General features: G+C 44.1%; 1 protein-coding gene and 1 non-coding gene across 2 annotated transcripts in view; both read left to right on the forward strand.

The window, feature by feature from the left end:
- MB21D2 (Mab-21 domain containing 2) overlaps positions 1–21,596 on the forward strand; it is a 113,400-nt gene that overhangs the window by 55,304 nt on the left and 36,500 nt on the right. The gene's annotated exons all lie outside the window — the stretch shown is intronic.
- Positions 14,239–14,443, forward strand: LOC132684465 (small nucleolar RNA SNORA73 family). The gene has a single exon (XR_009612676.1). It is a non-coding gene; the product is annotated as a small nucleolar RNA SNORA73 family (small nucleolar RNA).

The raw sequence follows: 21,596 nt of genomic DNA on the forward strand, positions 1-21,596 counted from the left end.
TGTAGCGAAATAATATTCCATTGTGTGTATAATCACATTTTTTTATGGGAAAAGTATCTTGACTAACATCTTTGGATGTTTTCTGTACTCATTGTTCCATGAACTGTATCATTTTAAATTCATTTGTCTTCATATTAAACCAACTTGGTAAATATACTTATAATCACCACTTTATACCAAAGGAAGGAGGCATAGATAGGTCACACAGCTAACACTCGGCAGAGCAAGCTTGGTGTAACTGCCATCTTGTGCTCTTAACCACCCCATAACCCTCCCTTCCACTCCCACCTTGCAAGTCAGAGGATATAAGACATATTTTAAATTATCATAAACAAGGAGAAGGTTACCCAGGTCTTAAATTACTGTGGGGGTCAGTAGCTCAGAGTTGGCACTGGCCTGTGGTTTGGTGTGGCCGACAGAAAGTGTGTTACACTCTGAACCATTCTTCCATGCCCTTTGGGTTATGGGACTCAGTGGATTCAGGCCAGCACAAGTGATCAGGCCACATGGAGGTGGGGTGGGGCTCCCATTCACTGCCAGGTTTGGTCTGGGCTGACTTAGGCAGTGGATGGGGCTGAGCCTGATGCCAGAAGTTTACAGACTGTACGTGCACCTGGGTGGGGCTGGGCAGGTAGGAACTTGAGAGCAAGCAGCTTTTTTTTTTTTCTGGAATGTAGAGGAGTACATGCAGGGCAAAGGGCCATATCCAGCTTCTCACATGTGTGATAAGTGATGGAATGAGTGAGAGATACCATGGGTGGGTGCCAGATTTGAGAGCCTGAAACCTCAACTTGAAGAGTCCATGCAGTGAGGTGCCTTGGTGGGCATGGAAACATGCAGTGAATGATGCCATACTTGTGTTTTGGGCAGTGTAGGTCTTGCCCAAGTCTATCCATGTTTCAGTTACTCTGCTTGAGCTTCTGTCCAGCAGCTGGCTGGGGGGATGCCATCCAGGTCCTTTCTGATGGCATCACAGAGCGAATGTCCTAGGACATGGTATTCTCTAGGGCCTACCTAGTCTTTGCTTTAGTAGAGCCCCTGGGAGTTGTTCTGTGATAGAATACGTCTGTCTCTGGCAGTTCAGTTACTCATTCAATAAATATTTGAGGCCCTGTCGTGTGCCCAGAAGTATTCTAGGCATCTGAGACACACACCATTGAACAAAATGGATAAGGACTCCTGCTCTCTTGGAATTTAGATATTCTATTGGGGGGAAGCAGACAATATATGATTGGCATGATAATAACATTATCATTTTGTTTTTATTTAGTACAGTGAGCGTCATTAAAAGGAAAAGCAGAGCAGAGTAAAGGGAATGGAAGGAGGTTGAAATGTTAAGTAGAATAAGGAGATGTTGAAGCAAAAATTTGTAGGTGGTTAAAGATGAGCTACAGGAACATCAGGGGAAGGGTCTTCCTCCCAGGGCAGAATTTGAATATGCTCACGGAATAGCGGGGAGGTGAGTGTAGCAAGTGTGAGCATGGATGGGAAGTAGTGGGATGGGAGAGAGACTTCTCACCCCTCCACCATTGGGACAACCCCGGCTTTTCCTCTGAATGGAACGATAGCCTTTTAGGACTGAACAGAGGAGTGACACATTGGGACATAAGCTTTAAAATCTTCCCTCTGGCTGCAGCATTGAGACTCTTACCATGATACTGAACCTGTAGTATGCTAAGTGCACTGCTTTGAGTAGACAGATGACTCAAAAAATTAAAAAGCATGCATGTGGCAGATCCAGAACATGGGGAGTTCTGGAGTCCTCTGTTAGACCCTCAGAGACCCTCCAAATACATTTCTTTACTTGTCTGTGGTCAATCAGAGCCTCATGGGGAAGGGAATACCTTCTACAGCTGAAGCTTTGCCATGCCGTGGTCCTGGTGGATGTGTTTTTTTGCTGCTGACTATACGTGACCAGGCTTTGGATTTTGTTTGCTATAGGAAGACTTAGTAATCAGTACTGAATCATTTACCTACTTTCAGCATAGACTATAAGAAACACAGATGTATGTATATAGCACATAGCATCTGGATGCTAATGTGTTATTAACCTTCTGTAGGTTGATTTATTCCATTTCAGAAGGTTTTCTTCAGGTTAGAAGTATGAATTCAAAGGGGGTACTTATAGTCTGCAAAAGACTGGGTCTCTAATGCAATCCCAACTTATTCCATTTGGAGGAGGAAGTAGGTCAGTCAGTAGTCTGTGAATGGACCCCCTCTTACAGCATAAGTATACAATAGTGTTGTATAAAAGTACATATGCCACTTATTTTCTCTGGCTTGATGTGGGGCCTTCTCTGGTCCAGAAGTCTTCAAAGATGCCTCTGGTGTTTGAAGTTCACGCTACGTGTGTTGTACTCCCTTCTCCCCTCCCCATTACTGATGTGTGGGCTAGTTCCTTGGCAAAATGTCAATGCAAATGTTTGTAGAGGCGGGCAAATGAATTAAAAAGCGGAGTAGGCATGTAACTGGCAGACTGAAAGGAAAATGTCAGTTTCTGTGGGTTAAGCAGGATCTTTACGGCATATTTGGCACTCGGCTTCTTCCAAATTCGTCTCCATGAAATAACCTCTCTGTTTTCACACAGGAAATATTTGAATAGCTTTGAAATATGTGTGTAATGCTGGGTATGCGACCAGATGGAAGAGCATTTCTTGGCCGATAAATGTAAACAAGCTGCCGCTGATGTCCATGTTACAGCTGGAGACGTAAATCTACTTTGGCTGGTCATATTTTATTTTTGAGAGTGCTCAGGGCTTTGAAGCTAAGCCCAGACTGAGTTTCTATTTGAATTTTGTGGATGGGGCTTTCATTTGTGTCAATTTTACCTGCCTTTATTGGCTAGAATAATTCATCCCAATGTAAAGTGAATCCAACCGTTAATACTTTTCAGATAGCATCCAAATTATCATTTCCATCTCTGGTTCTCTGGGGAAGGTGCTCTGCACACAGCTTTAGGATATTGTAGTTAAAGGAAATTGTCAGCTAAGGTTATTGAGTTTGTAAAGCAAACTGTGATAGGCACCTGATGTGCTGTTTTGAACTGGGAGTTGTTTTTCCTACAAGAACGTTGGCTTTGGGGCTTTGTGAAGAAGGGTGTTCCACTGTTGTAACCTAAAAATGAAGGAAGGTAAAGTAGCTGCTGTGAATCAAGAACTGTCCTATCCCATACTTTCTTGTTGAATCCAACTCTTTAGGCAAGTTGATCTTATTCCTATTTTTATAATGAGGAAAGTTAGCCTTTGAGTGACACCAGTCCCAAGATCCCTAACTGAGAGTTAGTGACAGAGCCAAGAATTGGACCTAGTTCTAATCTACTCAAAAGCCCATGTTCTTTTTACTGTCTGGTTATCTCCAGGGAAGGAGCAAGGTCGTGTTTGTTAAGCAGATCCCAAAAGATTTTTTCCTGACGGATCATATGTTTCTTAATCTCTCAGTGATTAAATGGAGAACCTATGACCTTACCTGATTATGACTTTATTTTCAACACTTACTCAGGAAAAGTAGTGTTGGTGCTCAGAGACTCGATCAGCTGGATCTTGTTTTGACAAATAACTATGTGATTATCTTCCAGCTCTGTGACTCTGAGACTATAAAGACTCAGGAGTGGCTCCTTTCAGGCTATTTCCAGAGTGTCTGTCTCCATGTGGTGGTTAGTCTTCTCCAACTGGGCTGTAATTGCTACCTCCAAATAAAAGGGTTCAGGGAACCTGGAAACCAGATCATCTGGGGGATCTGAAATAAATTTACATTGAAAAAAATCCATTGGCATTTAATAAAAATGTTTGCAGGAGTCAAGGTGCCCATGCATACACCTGTCTGGGCTTGTGCCACACTCTTACATCTTGATGCAGGTATGATAGAAAAGTAAACATGGTTAAGTCCCAAGAAGACCACAGACTTAAAGGTTATGATATGTGGAGCAGAAGTGATAGATGGTCCCTGGCTTTGTTATCTTAGGGATCCCTTTCCAGCAGTGTCCTGAATGCAGCTTGGTCAAATGATGGCTATTTCTCCGGTTTTAAATGAAACTGCGTGACCTCTTTGTTCAGGGTATTTTTGGTGTGTTTCCAATCAAAAGAGATTTGTCTGGGGTTCCAAATCTCTGAGTTCTATCAGGGGTAATACTGTGGGTGGATGAGGAGGGGGATCAGTGGTGTGGATCTGTCTCTATGCACGTGAACACATTGACCCGAGCATGTGGTTGTGGTGTGGCGGGGGTGGGGATGGCAGGGGGAGGGTGAGAAAGAAGGAGAAGTGTACCAGGTAATTAGATATAAAAATAAAACAAAACCAGGGTGTCCGAGTGGCTCAGTCGGTTGAGTGTCTGACTTCAGCTCAGGTCATGATCTCGCGGTTTGTGTCATTTGCTGACAGCTCAGAGCCTGGAGCCTGCTTCGGATTCTCTGTCTCCCTCTCTCTCTGTCCCCCTCTCTCTCTGTCCCTCCCCCATTCACTCTCACTCTGTCCCTTTCAAAAATAAATAAACATTAAAAAAATAACAAAACAAAATGCCAAAACAGCCTACGCCATAGGATTATTAGGAAAATCTACTGAAATAATATGTATGAAGTGCTCTAAGCCTGGCATCTAGTAAGTACTTAATAAATACTGTTTTTTAATGTCTTTACTATTGCTTCTATTACAGTGGTTATATGCATATCAAATGTGCATGGGAGAAAGACTTATGAAATACTAAGATATGCTATAAGTTTTATAACATAACTGATAGAATTAGGTGATGGCTATGATTACGATATAATTCAGACAGTTGAGAAGGTTGGGTATTCAATGAGATCTTTATAATGATTTGGCTAAAGGCATTATTTTAGACTATAATGCGGATGTGGACTCTTGTGTACTACTTGTTTGAAGCCTCTGGTGGAGGGCAAAGGGAGTGACCAGAGTGAAATTTGACACGTCCTTCCAGTGAGGCCTTCACAGTGCTTGGGGGGCGGGGATGGTGGGGGGAGTGGATGGCAGAGATTATCAACCTGGCAGGGTGAAGAAACATTAACAGCTGAGATATGAATTATGGACTAAGGAGGCCTAGAATTTCCTTACCTTTGCCACCCTCCTGTCCTGTGGTAGAAATTTATTATGACTGGAGCATAGATGTGGATGCCCACCAAGGCAGGGGATGGAGAGGAAATGTGCTGCAAATGGCAGTCGTGATTATTGATGCAAGATGGGCTCTAACCACAAAGATCACCAGTGACTCCGTACTGGGACAAGAGAGTCTTTTTGGATGCCAAGACCATTTGCCTGAGTTAGGGATGGTGCATTGTTCTTCCTGTGACTCGTAACTGATGAAAGTGGTTGCAGTTTCTTTTTCCTTGGCTCTTAAATACAAAAGGAGAAAACCTTACTCAGTAAATTATGTCATTTGAAGAATGTGTGCTGGTCACCCTATGATCCTTCTGCCACAATTCTTTATGCTTCTTCATCACTTAGTCTGCAACTTCGAGCTTCCCAAGAAAATGGGGCAATGAATACATGTGTTTCTTTTAATTTTGAATCAGATTTACTTAGCAGCCAAGTCTATAGTGAGTAGAGGATCATTCTTATTTAAGAGGCTGTTAATCACCAATTGTAAAAGTTCCAAGTGGGAACTGACTGGCCAGAGCTTTCGTCTTGTTGGCATTCCTTTGGAGGAAATAAGGAGAGAGGCTGCCAGCTGCCTGGTTGAGAGAGGGGAGGCTTAGAAGTGGACTTTCTCCTACAGATCAAAGAGAGGCTCTTTGCTTATTCAGCTTTCTCTTTATCAGGCAAAACGTGGTGGGTAAGAATGGTGTCCTTGTGAAGGAACAGGCTGGGATTGGCCATGGGAGGTAATGTGGGGAAGGGGTCCTGTTGGGGGGAAGGGTTTTGACGCATCTCATCTCCCTCTGGAGTTCCCAACCTGTTGGAAATTGGGAGCACAGAGTAGGGGTGTCCTCGGACTCCACCTGATCTCACTCAGTGGGTTTTGTTGGCTTCATTTGCCAGAGGGGAGAAATGATGGGGGTGGGGGGAAGGCAGAGATCTGCTTGTAAACAGAGGTGGGTGGTGCCATGTTGTTTACCTCCCTCACCTGTGTTTGGGGATTGCATCTAGAGCTTTGGCATCACGATAGCTATGTGGCATCATCTGCTAATTTACCCATCTGTCAGTTTGTGAAAAGGAAGGAGAGGGGAAGGTATGGAGTGCTGCAGGGAGACGAACTGTCTAAACTCATTCCCTCCTGAAAGGCTGAAAGTAAAATAAAAATAAACTTGAACATTCATGGGCATTGTGTATCCAGGCCAGATTACCACAGAGGCAGGAATGAGGTAAGCGAGAAGGCCTGGCTGGGTGGGGAGGAAGCCATTCAGGTGGTTTTGGTGTAGGGTTCTGGCCAAGGGAGGCAGACATAGAAGGAACAGGATTGAGTGGATATCCAGCTCTGGCCCAGAAGAGCCATAATCAGTAATGAAGTGAGCACAGTTTGAAAGGAGTCAGGAGAGCAAGGTGCTCTGGCCCAAGTCCGGTGGTTTGGACTCAGTCTACACATGGCAGGCAAGTTCCAGGATATGCTTGGAAGGGTGCCATCCGTGGCTGCTGGCAAGCCTGGGCTGGGGACTGTGTAGGCACCTCTCTCCCATAGTCTTCTTGACCAGTGGACAAGGGGGGTGATATTTACTTCTCTTTTACTGATGGGGGAACCAATGCTCAGGAAAGCAAAATAGCTGCTAAGTGGCAGAGCCGGGATGGGAATACAGGTGTTCTGTTTCAGTGTCCAGAGCACTTTCTTCCCTCACCAGCTCTGGTTTATATGTGCATGATGTACACACTTCCTCTGACAGATTTTAGTGTCACCCAAACAGAGATATGTTTAGATTTCTGTGAATTTAACTAGTCCAATTTTCATGAGCAAATGTCCCTACCTCGATTGCTTTTGAACCAAGAAGGGTGCATCTCTGTAGTGCCAGCATGGTATGCGGTTGCAGAGCTGGCCCCTGAGCTGTGGTGACAGTCCTGGGTCATCATAGCAGGTGGAGGAGAAGCACGGGTTACTAAAGCTGGGTTCTTAGCACCTTGGCTCATGGGAAGCCTGATCAGCGTTCTGCTACAACATACTGGAGACAGGAAAGAGCTTGCTTTCAGACAGGAAGGAGCTTGCTTTCGGTGTTTGTCTTTTGTAGTTCCACCAAAAGGGCTGACTTAGTGGTGGGCAAGCCTCTGGCAAGCTCCAGAAGTGGCTGGTTGAGCCACTTTTTTGGCCAGGGTTGAATCATGTTACTCCCTTAGTAAAAGCATACATGTTTCCCCACCGTCTGTAAGGTAAGGTTCAAATTTCTTTTGGAATCCCAAACCTCTTCAACTTGGCTTGAGCCTCCCTTTGCACCTGGTCTCCTGGGAATCTCCCTCTCAGGCCACCACAGAGCCAGTCTTCCAGGCTCTGTGAATGGCCTTTGCCACTGCCTCCCTATCAGGACACTAATTGGCTTTTGAATGTCACCTGTTCCATTAGGTCTGCTTCCCCTTCCCCCCAATAGTCAGCCTTTGGTTAGTCGGCTGTGACCACTTTCTGTCTCTGCTAGACTGCCCTAATCCTTGCTTCCCTCAGCTCACATACCAATCCTTATCTCACAGGACTGTGCAGACTGCTGGGTGTGTAGAAGATGCTTGACATTTGCTGAGTTAAAGGGCTCAGGTTTTGTTTCTGCATGGGATCAGTAAATCTCTGAGCACAGTGCATTCATCGGAGACTCTTTGGAAGACTGTTTCTTTATCTTCCTCCTTTCCACTGTGGGATCACGTGAAACAGAAAGACTGCTGGGCTTGGAGTTCAAGAAACCAGGATGCTAGTCCTGATCTACTCTCCAGCCTGTGTGACCTGGGCCAGAGCAGCCTCAGTTTCCCTAGCAATGAAATGAGTGTGAGCCCACTGATCCTCTGTCGGAGTTGCACTAAACCAGGTGGGCACTAGCCTTGTGCATCTGGATGTGCTTTTTTCACCCCAGTGGCATGTGGCTTCCTTTCCTCCAGTCCCTTAAGACTGTTAATTGAGGACCGTCTGCCATAGAGTAGGGCCCTTTTGTCCATTTGACTAGAATGGCCCTAAATGTACCCAATGTTGGCGGCAGCTTCGAAAGCCTCTGAGTAATTGGATGGCATCCACTTCCCTGAGATCCCAGATATCCCACAATCTAAATGTGCTTTGAATCTCCTTTGGCATTTTGATGATTTTTCTCCTGTTACATAGGATGACCGGACAAGATTGATAAAACCAATATCATTTCTCCGTGCTTTCCTCCTCAGACCTGCCACTGTTGTGAAGGATTGTTTTTGGAAGGCCTGTGGATCACTCCAACAGTGGGTCCTCTTTTATTAGTATTTGACTTTATTTTATTAAAGATAACAGTGTCATTTGGAGTCAGTTCTTGAGGTTGAGGTGATTTAAGGGAAAACAGATCTTACCCATTTACTCTAATTCTGTGTCTGTAATGTCTACAATATTTATGGCATTAATTTCGTAGGCAATGTATTGTATACCAGAACAGCATGTTATATACATGAATGGTGGCGCCTTGACTGAAGTATGTGTCCCGTGGTAGCTTTGTCCTCAGGCACGTGACTAAATATGCACACAGATTAAATGGACGAGTGAGTGTTCAGAAACCTTGGTCTCTGGCAGGCGGCTGTGAGAGGCCAGGGTTGACATGCTGAACCGTGTTCACGACATCCCTCTTGTTCTCCATTCCTACCTCAGCTGCTCTCTGGTTCTGCTTTTTATTTCCTCCTCTGGATCATTACAAAAGGCTCCTGTGTGAATTTCTGGGTTTATGTTGTCCGTGCCCACCAGTCAAATCTCCCAATCCTGGTTACTGCCTAGTCACCCCCTTCCTCAAGGACCCTTACTCCATTGCCCGAGTCAGAAGAAAACCCTTGGCTGACACTTCCCTGCCCCTGTGTCTGCATTATTCATGTCTGCAGTATGGAGTCCCCCACCCTTCACAAACTCATCCTCCCTTCAAAACCTACTTGTGTGACTAAGAACTCCCAGGTTTCAGGGATTTCTTCTACCAAACCTTGCAGCTCTTAGTGTGGCCGAATATATTGGTTATTTAGTGCCGTGTAACAGATTACTGTACAATGTAAAACAATAAACATATATTGTCTCCCACAGTTTCTGAAGGTCAAGAATCCGTAAGTGGCTTAGGTGGGTGGTTGTGGTTCAGGATTTTTCCTGAGGTTGTAGTCTGGCTGTCAGTCAGAACTGCAGCCATCTGAAGTTTTGACTGGGGTGGAGGATCCACTTCTAGGCTCACTCATGGGGCTCTTGGCAAGAGACCCCAGACCTTCTCTACTCAGTCCTCTCCATAGGACTGCTCAATGACATGGCAGCTGGCTTATCCAAAGTGAGTGATCAGAAAGACAAACAAAGATGGCAGCTGCAGTGCCTTTTGTAACCTAATCCTGGAAGTAAAACCCATCACTTCTGTTGGGCCCATTGACCAACCGTGGTACATTGTGGAAGATGACCGCTCGAAGATGTGACTAACAGAAAGTGAGGTCATTGGGGGCCACATTGGGTTTTGATTACCGCCCCTGCCCTGTCTTTTTGCATGTATATGTTGTTTTTCCAGCTAGTCCCAGGGATGATTAGAGATCAGAGACTGGTCTCATTCACTGCTGTTGCTCCCATACTTCATTCAAAGTGCTTTTCACAGAGCTGCTTAGTTCGTCTTCACAATAATCTGTTGGGCTTTTTAAAAACTAATTAATTAAAACAGATGCAGGAAACTAAGGTCCAGAGGTATTAGTTATCTAAGTCAATCAGCTACTATATGACAGAATTTGTGAATTCATTCCCAGGTCTTTTCTGATCTAAAACTTTGGTGTTTTTTGTTTTGTTTTGTTTTTCATTTTACACATGATTTGCCGATTATGACTTCTGTAAAATATTTGCTACAACCCGCATCCTGTCTATCAGCTTTGGCGATAATTTAGAGGAACAACTTGGGAGCAGCCAGCGGTACAGGGAAGTATTTGTATAAAGCAATTCCAAGATGGGAAAAGTTTCTAAGAGATTGTCCCAACCAATGGAAATTTCATCTTCTGGGCTTTCATCTGTTCAGCAATGGTTTAAGTGAAGCCCCTGATTTATCTGCCTGTTCTACCGAACAAGGGAGCTTCAGAGGCCCATACAAGTGTCACGTTTCAGCAGGTTTTTCTTGTGTGGTCATCCCAGGAAGTCTTGCCTGTTACCTTCTACCGCAAGACACACAAGACACTGCCTAGCACAAAACCTTGCTCATGTGTTTCAGACAAAATGAGAACAGACTCTTGGTCTTCTGGGTTTTGTGGGATTAAGTCATAATTTAAATTGGAATATCTCCTGATAAATCGTCCTAGATACCATGACTCCGTCCACAGGGAGCCTGGTGTGGTGGTGGGGGGGAGGAAAGGGAAGGAAAGAAAAGAAAAAAAGGGAAAAAAAGGAAAAGGAAAGTCCTTGCTGTACCTTCGAACACAGAGTTATGGTGGTGGAATTAAAGGAGATTTGATTTTCTTTTTCATTTTGAACAAAACTCTGGCCCCCATAGTTGGCTTTCAAAATGTGGAATGAGTACAAGTGTTTCTAATTTCAGTCATTCTTCCTTTATTCTCTGCAAAAAGGGGAACACGACAGGTGGCTTTCTAAAACTTGAACACCTCGAGCTTTGTGTTCCCTCTCATGATCATCTTTTATGTCTGCAGGGGGCATTTAGACTTATTCTAGTAATGGTCCTTTGGGTTTTTGACTTACTGGCTGAAGATACTTTTTTTTTTTTTTTTATTCTTGATTTAGGTATGTCCTCCACCCCTTAAGCCTGGAAAAGTTTTGAGTACTGGTTTTTCAAGCTCTTTTCTTATCTCTACATGGGTATTTTTTCATTTTTTATTTTTTTTCCCCGTCACTGTCATAGGGTGGTTTAATATTACATGTCTCGCCACAGTGCATTTTCCCAAAATTGCGGAATTTCTTGGATCTCTTCAAAGAGTCCAAAAACACTGGGGAGAAGGAGAGGATGAAAAAGGGATTTGAAAAAGAATTGGGAATGAGATTTCTTAGACACTTTCATACTCTGAGGTGGTTATAAGTTGTTTTCTGCATAGATTGACATTCTCTCTCTCTTTTTTTAAATTTTTATTCATTTATTTTTAATTTTTTTTAATGTTTATTTATTTTTGAGACAGAGAGAGACAGAGCTTGAGCGGGGGAGGGACAGAGAGAGAGAGGGAGGCACAGAATCTGAAGCAGGCTCCAGGCTCTGAGCTGTCAGCACAAGGCCTGACTCAGGGCTTGAACTCGTGAACCGTGAGATCATGACTTGAGCTGAAGTCTGCCACTTAACTGACTGAGCCACCCAGGTGCCCCAAATGTTTATTTATTTTTGAGAGAGAGAGAGAGCACGAGTGGGGTGGTGCAGAGAGAGGGGGGCATGACAGAGGATCTGAAGCAGGTTCGTGCTGACAGGAGAGCCTGACGTGGGGCTTGAACTCGTGAACCATGAGATCATGACCTGAGCCAAAGTTGGACGCTCAACCAACTGAGCCACCGAGGTGCCCCAGATTGACATTATGTTGAGCAGCTGTACTCTGAGTCAAATTCTTTTCTCTGGAGCTCTGAGGAAGTTCCCATTCTGATGACGGTAGTATTCTCTCTCACTATTTTGTTTCCATGTCCGCATATGTCTATATGCAAATAATACTTAAATATTCATGTGGAGACATACCTGCAAGCACAAAATATTTCCAGAAACGTCCATATTTATGTGCAGTTCCTTTCTCTCACCCCTGCCAATATAAATGGGCATTTAAAACTTCAGGGGATGGGGCGCCTGGGTGGCGCAGTCGGTTAAGCGTCCGACTTCAGCCAGGTCACGATCTCGCGGTCCGTGAGTTCGAGCCCCGCGTCGGGCTCTGGGCTGATGGCTCGGAGCCTGGAGCCTGTTTCCGATTCTGTGTCTCCCTCTCTCTCTGCCCCTCCCCCGTTCATGCTCTGTCTCTCTCTGTCCCAAAAATAAATAAAAAATGTTGGAAAAAAAAAAATTTAAAACTTCAGGGGAGCAATTATTAGTCCTTGAGAGAAGTTACCTGGTCAGGTGGCTTTGGTCAGTTTAGGTACATTTTACAGGGCCTACCCAGACATAATTCCTAGGAATGCCGCAGGTAAGACCCGACACCAGAAAGAAAACACAGTTTGGAGCAGGAAGAGGAGTGTCCCTTTTGAAAGGATTTCCTTAGCACCCAAGGGTTGCTTTGCCCCTGGAGGGAAAGTACACAAATCCAGAGAGGATATATGCAAAAGGAATTAAGCGACCTGGCATGCTGACCTCATTACCCTCTGATACGTATACCCTCACTTACAACAAACATGGTGACAATCATAGTTATTAGTATGTAAAGCCATTAGCTATTTGCCCAGTACTGCATGGGTTCTGTCTTTGACTTCACAACATCCCTGCCCCCAAGTCCACTCCTTTACCACCATGAAGAAGTAAGTCCTGTTCATTTTGTAAAGAGAGAGGGTAGTAGTAGCTCAGTGACTAAATGGTGTAACTAGCTCAAACTGGGAAAGCAGAATTTCAAACCCAACGCTTTTTTTATCGCCCAAGAACCCAAGCCTTTTTGACTTCTAATTTAGTACACTTCCCTGCCTCTGTCCCTAACTTAACTGCGCGTTCACTAGCTTGACTTCATAAAAGGGGAATCATATATTTTTGGTTCTATTATTGCTTCTTTCTTTCATTCCTGCTCCCATATTTCATGAGGTCAAGACCGTAGACGCTTTTGTGTTTCTAGTTTCCATTCCATTCTCAGAATATGACAGACATTGACAGACACTGGAAATCATGGTAGTTGAAAATATGCCCACAGAATCTTTGACATTCCCTTCAGAAGATGGAGCCTATTCTCCTTGGATGTGGGCTGGCCTTAGTGACCCATTTCTAACAAGTAGAAAAAAGTAAAGATGACAATGTGTGTCTTTAGAGACTAGATATAAAAGGCACCATGGCTTCCTCCTTGCTCTCTCTACTGGATCACTCGCACCAAGGGAAGTTAGCTGCCCTGTTATGAGGACATTTAGGATGTCCTATGGAGAGGCCCATGTGGTAAGAAACTGAGGCCTCTGGTCAAGAATTTGGAAATGGATTATTTAACCCCAGTCAAGCCTTCAGTTAATTACTTAACAGCTGCCTCACCAAAGACCCTGCATTAGAAATACCCAGCCCCACCATGCCTGAACTCCCACCTTACAGAAACTGAAAGATAAGAAATGCTTGTTTTAAGTTCTGGGTGTTGTGTTATGTAATAACACACAAAGTAATATAGAAATGAAAGGATACGAACCCCAAAGAGCTCCGGGCCTATGCTTCACGTCGTTGATGTTACTGACTCAATGATACAAACTGTGATTTATGGACACCAGCTATTTCTCTGTTGTTTTCTTTCAACTCTGAGAAAATCTACAGCAGTTTTGAGTGTTTTCCAAATGATATAATACCGGGGGATCATTTAAAAACCCACGATCGAAGGCCCCACACAGGCCCATGAAATGGAACAGTCTAAGGACGGGGTTTTGGAATTTCCATTTCCAAAAACCCCTTTGAGATGATTCAGATGCAGACAGCCTGAGCTTGTCCAAGGAGTACTGTTTGGGAACCACTGAACTAGAACACTTTCCCCTTATTTCAGTTCTGATCGTGAAGATTTAATTTGGTTTAGTTCTCTTGTAGGGCCTCATCTTAACGTCTTCCATGATAGGGGAGCATGCCTTGGAATGAAAAACTGTTGTCAGATCTGCAGCTCGATGCCCCCTGCAAGCCCCATTTTGTGTTTGGCATGGAGCCCACGTCAGACCAGGGCTGTTCTGTTCAGGCATCACGTGGGACCAAGAACAGAGAAGAGAGGTTCCAATGCAAATGTTGAGTCTACTGCCTGGTATTAGTCTCAAAATTAGGCATGTTTCTGTTTAAGTGTCTCCCCATGTATACAGATCTCAGGAGGCTCCTTTGGGAAAGGAAGGAGCACAGAGGAGAATTGATAGCTATGGAGAGCACTCTGGGGGACACTTGTTGGCCTTCTAAAATGAAGGAAGAAGTCCCAGTCCCACACTCCGCTCAGTAGGTGCTGACAGAGTTCTGGCACAAGCAGAGCGTATTTTAAAAACGTGTTGTTAGTTCTTCGGTGAAATATTCTAATCCTAACAAAAAATCACTTCTTCATCCAACGTGGATACTCCTGGGAGGTCACTGTCCCTGGGCACTGTCCAGGTGCCACAGAGGAGCCTGGGGCTCTATCCTGTGATGTACAGTGCTTTTCCACAATGGTGGTGATAGAGCTGGACCTTGAGTCTGCACCTGTATATTCTTACAGCTTCTTGGTGATCCGTGTACGATGACTGAGGAGGTAAATCACACAGACAACATCTAGCATATGGAAAGGTAAATTTTTAGTAAGCTCCTAAATAGGACTCTGATCCTCAAAAAAAGAACAAACAAAAGAAACAAATAAAATTAGTTCTTCAGACATCGTGACTAAATACTGGGTATAACTTCTGTGATGTATACCATCTGGATGTCTCTGCCAAGTGTCAATGTTTGTTGTATGATCTGCATTTTTTTTGTTTTGTTTGTTTTTTTATTTGTTTTTGAGAGAGAGCGTGAGTCGAGGAGGGGCAGAGAGAGAGAGAGAGAGAGTGAGAGGAAGACATAGAATTTGAAACAGGCTGTAGGCTCTGAGCTGTCTGCACAGAGCCCAACGCAGGGCTCAAACTCGGGAATGGCGAGATCATGACCTCAGCTGATGTCGGACGTTCAACCGACTGAGCCATCCAGGCTCCCCTGATCTGCATTTTTAAAATTTTTTTTAATGTTTTATTTTATTTTTGAGAGAGAAGGAGACAGTGTCCAAGTGGGGGAGAGGCAGAGAGAGGGGGAGACATAGAATCTGAAGCAGGCTCCAGGCTCTGAGCTGTCAGCACAGAGCCCTGATACAGGGCCCGAACTTGTGAGCCACGAGACATGACCTGAGCCAAAGTTGAATGCTCAGCCACCCAGACACCCCTGTGATCTGCATTTTTTTAAAGAGAAAAAGTCTGGGGGTTGGGGGTGGGTGTTGAGTGTTCCTATTTCCCCCATGAGCTTTGATCTAAAGTCTCTTCTGGTACCACGCAAGTATGTGACCTTGGAAAAGTCACTTTCCTGCTTTAGAACTCAAGTCTTCCCATTAGACAAAGGAGAGATGTAGACACATCTGTGATCCAAGTTGTTATCTAAAGCAGTGAATCAATCAGCACTGTATTAGTTGACTAGGGGTGCTCTAATGAAATATCACAGACTGGGTGGCTTCAACAACAGATTTATTTCCTCACAGTATTGGAGGCTGGGAATCCGAGATCAAGGTGTCAGCAGGTTTAGTTTCTCCTGAGACCTCTCTCCCTGTCTTGCAGATGCCTTTCTTCTCACTGTATCCTCACATGGCCTTTCCTCTCTGTACATGAGTTCCTAATGTCTCTTTGTCCAATTTCTTCCTCTTTTTTTTTTTAACTGTTTATTTATTTATTTTTGAGAGAGAGGGCACACGGGAGGCACTGTTAGTTCAGAGCCCGATATGGGTAGGGCTTGAACTCACCAACCTTGAGATCATGACTTGAGCAGAAACTAAGAGTTGGACACCCAAGTGACTGAGCCACCCAGGTGCCCCACCCATTTCCTCTTCTTATAAGGACACAAGACAAATTGGATTAGGACCTACCCCAATGGTGTCATTTTAACTTAATCATTTCTTTAAAGTCCCCATCTTTAAATATAGTCCCATTCGGAGATACTGGGGGTTAGAACTTCAAAACAGCGAATTGGGGGGAATACAATTCAGCCCATAACAAGCATCCAGATTACCTTCACAATTATTAGAGATCCATTGTGAAGCACTGGCTGGGGGTAGATGTGGGGCAGTGTTGGGTATCTATAGCAGAGGTAGAACAGATAGAATCAGCCACCTTGAGGCATCTGGTCGTTTCCCCACTTTTCCAGAGAAAAGTTCTGAGATTATCTCTGGAGTTCAGTAGAGTCAAAGTTAAAGTCACAGAATGCTAGCAATAAAGGAGACCTTCAAATAATGCCCCTATTTAATATTAAAAGAAGTGGAGGGCTAGAGAGGTGTTGCACTATGTTTATAATTAGGCCTCGATTTACAACTCAATTACATCTGCTCAAAGACAAATCAGAGTATATAACCATAGTTTCTGACCTCAGTGTTGCCTCACTCCAACACCTCTGAGACACCCCAACTTAGGAGTGGTATGACATTTTTCCAAGCTCCAAGGAGGAGAGGATATGATGGTACTTCACCGGGATGTGCTAAGAACATTCCCAAAATAGTGACGTTCTGTAATCAAAAGCTTTTTGTCGAGGGAGAGGGCTTTTTCAACACTTTCTTCTTGCTCTCCCAAAGGAGGGCAGTTTTCTCACTATGAGTTATAGGATCAAGGGTAGTATATCTATAAATTGGCAGAGTTTTTCTTTATAGTTAAACAGGTGAAAAATAGCCAGAAACAATAATAAAAGTGATCCATTTAGCTCTTTAGTTTAATTCCAGAGTTAGGACTAGAAACAATTTTTGGTGTCTAAAACTTTTAGAAACCAACAGACTGTTGAAATGTACTAAGAAATTACATCCAATTGCTATCATTTCTTTTCTGGAGTCCATAAGTGGCTTGAGATTCAGAGATGTGACCTGGCACTTTCTCTGGGTTAAGTGGAATAAAATTTGCAAATATTGGTTGTATACTTTCAAGAAATTTTTTAGGGGCGCCTGGGTGGCTCAGTCAGTTGAGCGTCTGACTTCTGCTCAGATCTCAATCTCACAGCTTGTGAGCTCAAGCCCTGCGTTGGGCTCTGTGCTGACAGCTCAGAGCCTGGAGCCTGCTTCGGATTCTGTGTCTGCCTCTCTCTCTGCCTCTTCCCACTCATCTTTTTCTCTCTCTCACAAAAATAAACGTTAAAAAATTTTTTTTTAAAAAGAAATTTTTTGAAGATCATGGGTATATCAAATAAGAATAATCCTGTCAGGTATCTCTACCTGTGATAGAAAACAATGGTTTACATAATTCAACAGACATCTCAATTTGTCCTGGGAAAGAAATTCTGGGAGCATCATATTGGTGGTCCCCATTTGTCTTACTCCCATGATAAAATATCTAGCATGTACCCTCATTAGCCTACTGAGAGAAAGGCTGCCAGCTTTTCCCAGAATCTGAAACAGGGACATCTGTGTTTAAGGACTGGCTACTTCTTATTTATAAAGTGAATTATCTGAGTGTAAAAATAGAGATATTTTTTAATATTGTGCCAGAATGATCTGACCCTTTTATTGTATGTCTGCTGTTCATGAGACAGAATATTTGCACCACAGACCCACTGCCTATTTTCAGAGAGTTCCAAAATGATTTATTCATTCAACAAATATTTTAGTGAGGCATCCTGTGCTAGCCCCTAGCGACCGAGCAGTGAACAACAACAACAAAGACATGCCCTGTTATTGTAGTGAGAAAGATAGGCCTTCATAAAATAATTTCACATTTGAAAGGAAAACTGCAAGTTGGGCTACACTTTCCAAAAGAAATGAACGTGATTCTGGGAGATTCAGAAGCAGATAAGCAAGGAGCCTGCCCCAGGCTGGAAGGCGTCCCTGGGAACCTCATTCTGGGCTGAGAAATGGTGGGGGAGGGGGAGGCTAAGCCAGAAGGCCTGAGCTGTGGTGACAGGAGACCAGGGTCACACAGAGGGAAGGGCATGTACCTGAAGGAGGCATAATGGAAAACAACAGGTTGGCAAGGAAAGATTTTGGGTTTTTGTGTGTCCTCTTTCCTTTTCTGGTGTGACTTTGGGAAAAATCACCTCACTTCTTTAGGCCTCATGCCTTTATTTGCATGAATGAGAGAATCTGAGGTTACCCCAGAGTCCCTGAACTAGATTCTTTCATTCACACAGATTGCCCAAGCACCTACTGTGTACCGGGTAATCTGATTGGTCCTGCGATTCAAAGGTGAATTAACTGGGATCATTGACCTCAAGCAGCTGGATCCAGCAGCAGAGACCAACAGAGGAGACAGCCGATTGTGGTGTTGTGTTGTGGGTGTCACGGGAAGACGGATGACCGTGGGATTAGCCCCGGTGGGAGGAGGATGGCAGTCTGAAAGACTTCACAGAGAAAAAGACCTTTCAGCAGAAAACGGGGAAGTCAGCCTGGGCAGTCAGCAAGGTAGGAAACGATTCTTGGAGACTGGACATCTTCACTGGGACAATAATGTCTAACAGTACTCTAAAGTGCTGATGATGCAGGCATGCCCTTTTGAGATTCTATGTGCACCCCAGTTTCCAGGGATGGTTATGGAAATGCTTGCCTCTAATCTCCTTACTGCATGAGGCTGGGGAAGAGTGCAAATTTTTCCTGTGCTCTGGCTTGGTTTCCCATCTGTCAGAAAATGCCCTTTACACAGCAGGGTTCGAGCGACTTAATTATTGTTTGTGGGATATTTGGAAGTTCAGGTCAAGGATGAATTTCTGTTGCAAAACTGAAGGCACACAAGTAAGATGTTTAAAAATGAAGTGCAGGGTTTTCTTTGTTTTCATTTTGGTTTTGGGGGGGGTTTTGTTTCATTTCGTTTTTGTAGGGAAGGATCTTAATGGCTTTATATGCTTCCCTAGTTGGGTCAGATTGTCAGAATATTCTGTTATCCACCAGAGAAAGACAAGACTTTTTTAGAGATGCTCTAAAATTATTTTCTGTTTATTCTCTTAAATATTTGGCTTGAACAGAGTCTCCTTGCCAGGATACAGTTAGCATTCCTGCGGTGTTTTAAAAGCTGGCCAAGAGACTGGCATGAGAGGAGAAAACCCTCGCAACTTGAAGTGTTGCTGGATATTGAGTTGTGGTTGCTTAGTCTAAATGTGATGAGAAACAGAAAAAAAAAACAAAACTGACAGTATTGATTTTAAAATTTGTTCCCTTCCGGGGCACCTGAGTGGCTCATTCGGTTAAGCATCCAACTCTTGATTTCAACTCAGGTTATGATCTCACGGTTCATGGGTTCCAGCCCCGTGTTAGGCTCTGTGCTGACAGCATATAACCTGGTTGGGATCTTCCCCCTCTCTCTCTGCCCACTCCCCCGCCCCCCTTAAATAAATAAACTTTAAAAATAAAATAAAATAAAATCCTACCTTCCAAAAGGACTGGAAGTTCTCAAAAAAAGACCTGAGTGTAACATGATGACCATTACAATACAGGACAAAGCCAAACGTCACAAGAAGTTCCGTTTTGGTTTTTTTTTTTCTGTTTGTTTAATTTTTTTGATCAAGGTATGTAACTATTGTTAATATTGTTATTGTTTTGGGGCATGAATTTTAGGTGAAAGATTCCTGGCAGTCTAAGCAAAAAAGGGAAAAATGGTTGCCTAGCAACTTGCATTGACTGATAAAAAAGGAAACAGGTCAGCCTGTCAGGAGATACAGTCTTTAGTATATTTATTATGCTGATTTTCATACTGTAAATATTGAAGAATAGTATTTTCCATAGCTTCCATAAGCTTCCCAGCCAATGGCAAACTCTCCTTGATGAGACAGCTTTTTTACATTGACCTTCAGTAAAATCTTATACTGGGTTGAAGGCATTGTGTTTTTTTTGTTTGTTTGTTTGTTTTTTTATTTGGGGACATAGCTAAGGCAGTCCAGGTTTGTAGTTTTCTATTATGATTCAATACAAGGAAAAATACCAGTAAGTGGATGGGTATTACTGTGTTTCAATGTTTTAAAACCTGTGTGTTCCTGAGAACGGCCTGGGGCCCTTGTTAAAATATAGATCCAATGCCTGCTCCAGATTTGCTGAATCAAAGTCTGTAGCAAGGGGCCTGGGTGTATATTTAACAAATATACCAGGTGATTTCTTAACGCTCAAGCAAGTTTAGGGAGCACTGCCATAAATGGTTTTCCTTGATGGTTTTTTCCTCCCAGTTGGGCTTTGTAACAGTCATTTTGAGCATAAATTGTGATAGGAGCCTGAGGCAAGTGAGGTGATGAAGCCAGTTTAATTAGCTGGTCTGGAACCATAATGTCATTTCCCTTTCTCAAGCCGTGGTGCTTCGGGATGCTGTCCGTGAGTTCCCTCTGGGCGCCTTCTCATCTGTTACACCATCCATCCTTCTAACGTGTCCACGTGGTGGGCAGAGCAAGTATAACACTGTATTTCGTCCTTTTTAAGATGCATGTTTCCCCACAGTTCTACATCTCTAAAATTAGTATGCATTTTAGAATCGACCGGGTATGAATTTGGTGACGCTTTGTCTTAGTGATATATAAAATCGTAGTGTCAACTTTATACTCAAAGGTGTCAGAGATCAGATAATCTGTAGCTGTTCCTTTTACAGATGAGGCATCAGAGACACCGAGAGGGTGAGGTGACCGAGGAAATCCACTGCCAGTTGGGGGAGCCCAGTGTCAGACCCCACTCTCTATCCTTGCAGTAATTATGTATGCCTGAGTAACCAATTATCCCCAAACTTAGTGGCTTAAAGCAGCATCGGACATGGATGATCTCACACAGCTCCTTGGGGCCAGGCATGTAGGATTGGCTTGGCTGGGGTCTTCTGGCTTAGGGCCTCTCATGAAAGTGCAGATTTGACATTGGTTGTACAGTCATCTGCAACCTTGACTGGGGCTGGAGGTTCCACTTACAGGCTGGCTCACTCACTTGGTTGGCCAGTTGGTGCTGACATGGCGGGGGGGGGGGGGGGGGGGGGGGGCGGGGGAAGCCTCAGTTCATTTCCACGTGGGCCTCTCCACAAGTTCTTCCAGGTGCCCACACCATGGTGACTAGCTTCCCCCAGAGTGAGTGATCCAAAGGACCAAGGCAGGAAAATGTTAAATGCCTTTTATGACCTCACTTCCAAAGTTGCGTAATGTCACTCTTACACATGCAGTTTGCCACACAGACCTGACTCTGTTCAAAGGGAGTACACAAGGGCACGGATATCAGGAAGGGAGGCTCCGTGGGGGCTGGCTGTTTCCTTCACACCACACTGCTTTTCCAATATCACTCTGTCCTGCCTGATCAGCTTGGCCCTCTCGTATTCTTAGGTCAGGTTCTCAAATTGAATGGATGAAAACTCTTTGGGATTTATGCCCCATTCTGGCACCTGTAAAATTTTAATGTGCCTACAAATTTTCTGGGTCTCCTGTTAAAACACAAACCCTGATCCAGTAGGTCTTAACGCAGCCTGAGATCCTGCATTCTGACTGGCTCCCGTATAATCCCCTTGCTTCTGGCCCTCCTCCTCTCATTTTGGCAGAGAGACAGATGGTTTGGGGAGAAGGAACTAGGGAAACCAGCCTGTTTCACCATGCTGGTTGAGGAAAGGAGAGGTATGAAGCCGATAAGAACCCCTGAATTATTAGGTAGGCAGCTCACTGCAGCTGTGAGCTTCTTCACAGTGAAGGTCAGGTTTCAGACAGCAACAGCTGGGTGCTCAAAATGGCGAGGTAATTAGCTCGAGGGGGGTTGGGGGGTGTGGGATGGAACACAAACAG

This window comes from Panthera onca, chromosome C2 (assembly GCF_046562875.1).
Source record: "Panthera onca isolate mPanOnc1 chromosome C2, mPanOnc1 haplotype 2, whole genome shotgun sequence".
In the NCBI taxonomy this organism is placed as follows: Eukaryota; Metazoa; Chordata; class Mammalia; order Carnivora; family Felidae; genus Panthera; species Panthera onca.